At 38.3% G+C, this 3,550-nt stretch overlaps 1 non-coding gene across 1 annotated transcript; it reads right to left on the bottom strand.

The window, feature by feature from the left end:
• Window positions 1–3,196: 3,196 nt before the first annotated feature.
• Trnak-uuu lies at window positions 3,197–3,269 on the bottom strand. The gene has a single exon. It is a non-coding gene; the product is annotated as a tRNA-Lys (tRNA).
• Window positions 3,270–3,550: the final 281 nt, after the last annotated feature.

The following is a 3,550-nucleotide window of genomic DNA, read 5'->3' as shown; positions in this document are numbered from 1 at the left end:
TAACCTACGGCGCAACTGCAGACTCGATAGCCAAAGTGAAAAGCCGCATTATTTCTAACTCATCCTGTATAATACTGACCCAGAAGTGGCACCTTGACGTCTTTTCAGAAGTGTCCTGGTTCTCCTTACAGCACCACAATGGATGTATCTGTTTGTGGATGATCTGAAGAGAACTAACGTTATCAGATATATTCACCGTTGTCATAGGAGCCCAGCACCTGGTGTGATGTAAGAGGTGCCATTGGTAACACAGCACGATAGCTTCTGGTTTGCACAGTTGTTAATATCGACAGAAGCCATTACATTTCTGAAATGTTAGACCCTGTCAGGGCGTTCGACTGTTGCCCTGGTCAGCACGTGTTCCAGATCTCTCCCCTACTGCTTGGAGACTGGCACACAACCACTCACAAACCTCCACTGTTGACGAGCTCTGACATGGGTTTGAAGCGACATGCAATGACGCACCCGTACCTGTCATGCAACCCAGTTCGATTTCACACCCAACTCCTTTAGGCTTTTTCATGCGTTACGATCTTTAGCTATATGCATCCACACTCTTTTACGTTTTATGTCATCCACCAATTACATTAGGACAGCTGCGCGGACTTCTTCGAATCCAGCCATCTACATCTACATGACTACTTTGCGATTCACAATTAAGTGCCCGGCAGAGGGTTCATCGAACCACTTTCACACTATATCTGTACCGTTCCACTCTTCAACAGCGTGCGGGGAAAACGAACACTTAAATATTTCCGTACGAGCTCTAATTTATTTTATTACAATGATAATTTCTCCCTGTGTAGGTAGGTGTCAAAAAATATTTTCACATTCGGCGCAGTGAAAAACAAGTTTGTTTTAACGTCTACCACCCCAGTTTCCGTATCATATCCGTGACATCATCTCCCGTATTTCGCGATAACACAAAACGAGCTGCCCTACGTTGAACTTTTACAGTATCCTCCGTCAATCTTGTCTGTTAAGGATCCCATACAGCACAGCAATACTCTAGGAGAGGACGGACAAGCGTGGTGTATGCAGTATCTTTAGTAGACAAAACGGTACTATTTGAAAGTTAACTGACGACTCGGCCGCAGAATTTTGTGCCTTCAATGTTGTTTGAGACACGAATTCGACAATGGCTTTGGTGCGGTGTAATTTGATATTGTTTTGTGATAATGATATCAGAGGCAGCGATTAGCTAATTCGTTTTAGCTTGCAGTATTCCTATTAACATCAATGAAAATGTATTCATGTTAGCCTCAGCATCCGCACTGTAATGAATTTTGGAAATTAATTTGTCTGTACTGTGATGTTTCCTTGGGAGTCGGTAACATTGGATAGTACCTAATTTCCTTGTTGATAACAAACCCCCCTTGCTGTTCCAAGAGATAAGTTACATTTGATTTTTTTCTTTAGAACTGTACTTAAAATGCTTGCTACTTTTGTGCTTTATTCTCTTTGGGAAATACATAAAAGAAAACAACGTTTGAATTGAAGTAATTGTAATTTAGCGGCGATGGAGAGTTGGGATGTAGGTGATTATCTGTACGCTTCTTTATGATGATCGTCATCAGTCTTCAAGGGTTAGACCTTTCATCCTGTTCCGCCTCAGAATTCTTCACGCCGTCTCTTGAAGGAACTACCAACGTTTCTATTTTCTGTAGGGTTACATACTACTGCAGCTTTAGTTAACCTACAATAAGACCTGCGTTGACGTGGTCTTTCGATTTCAGTCTGTATTTTTCAGGTTTTGTTGTAATGGAGCCAACATTTAGTTCTTGTCTAATATTGGTTTTGTTTTTACGGTCCAATAATAACTATCCCGCTACAAAGTGGAGGAATTTCATCTCTAATGATTCGATTATATATTAGGGCCCAACATTCGCTACCATGCAGCAACAAAAGCAAGGCTGTTACTTTGTAAGATTTAATTAATCCTTCTTTCCCTACACTGTTTCTTAATGATCTTTGTATGATTCCACAGAAGTGTATGAACCTGGCCTATTTTAGCTCTACATCATCTGATTTGGGAAATTTAAAATTGCAGCTTAGATTTGAAAACTCTCTCCTTGTTCAATTATATTTGTCCGGCTACAACAAATTTTGCTCTTATGGGTTCCAGTCCTTGAAATTCGATCACTTTTGTTTTATCTGTCGATATTGTCATTCCGTTATGTGGTGTAATTTGAATCTTTTCTTCAGATTCTTCTATTATAAGTTGATAATTAGCAAACAGCAGCTGTATGAAATTGAAATTAATATTTCTTAATTTATCAGTTAATATAATTAGCCATTTATGAATGATATCAACAAATGATCACTGAAAAGGTTGCGAGGCAGTGGGCAGCCTTGTCTAACTCCTTGGTTAATATCGGCAGAATTCTGTCGTATTTCTTAGGTGTGGATCATTTTATTATTTTTGTTTAGTGAATGAATTACCATAATCGGATGTGTTGGAACATCCATTTACTTTAGTGATTCCCAAAGTATTTCCCGTTTCACCTTGCTAGACTCCTTTTCATAATCGATAAAAACATAATAAGCTGATAATCTAAATTATTTTTTCAATTACTTGTGCCAAAGCGAAAAGACAATCAAAACATAACCTACCTTTTGTAAAACCGTGTTGTACCATGTGCTTCAAGTATTGGTAATTAATCTATTGTTTATAATTTTAACGGACTTATTGCATGGTTATTTGCACATTGTGAATTATTTCCTTTCTTATAAGTAGGTCATACCAAAGCATCATTTCATTCGTCTGTCACATGTTTGCCCAGTCAGTAGACATTCAAATCTGTAAAAATCTATACCGTAGTTGATCAGACACGTATTTAATTAAGTCCATGTTTGTATAATCAGTGCCTGGCCTATTTTTCTGTTACATTTTTTGATCACTTGTTGCAGTTCTTCCACAAAATGGGACACACATTTAATCACCTCTTTGTTTATATTATCAGTGCCTGGCCACTTTTTGCAATTCTCCCAATGTTTACAGATTTGTAGTGTATTGATGTCCTTTTATTTGGTCTGTAATTTTATTGCAAATATATATGTGAATTGGAATTTTCATTTGTTACCATCGGATTGAAATAATGTATGTGCTTTATTTCAGACCTTGCAGATTTTTGTCTATGGAGTTTGGTCAAGTAAAGCATAGGCAACCAAGTGTGAAAGGGCTTTTTAAAATATACGCCCGAACAGGGACTCGAACCCTGGACCCTTAGGTTAAAAGCCTAATGCTCTACCGACTGAGCTATCCGGGCTCATGAGGCTCGGCGCCATTAAAGCAGTATAATAATTTTGCGAAAAGGTAACAATTGTAACTGACCTGTTACCTATGTAGCTTTATCTCTCTGTGATAAAATCAGGATGAAACAGCGTTGCACGTGCTAGTTCACCCCAGCGCGCATGACAGTTGACATTGGTACCTCATAAACTCGGGTATTTGTGGAGTATTATTCACTTCTTTATTTTCGTGCAGTATAAATAATACTCTTTAAATGCGACATAAATTTTGTGAGATCAGCTGTTATTGACACTGTTT

Source organism: Schistocerca piceifrons, chromosome 8 (assembly GCF_021461385.2).
Source record: "Schistocerca piceifrons isolate TAMUIC-IGC-003096 chromosome 8, iqSchPice1.1, whole genome shotgun sequence".
Classification (NCBI taxonomy): Eukaryota; Metazoa; Arthropoda; class Insecta; order Orthoptera; family Acrididae; genus Schistocerca; species Schistocerca piceifrons.
Note: the sequence above shows the minus strand (reverse complement) of the source record. Positions and strands in the feature narration are given on the sequence as shown.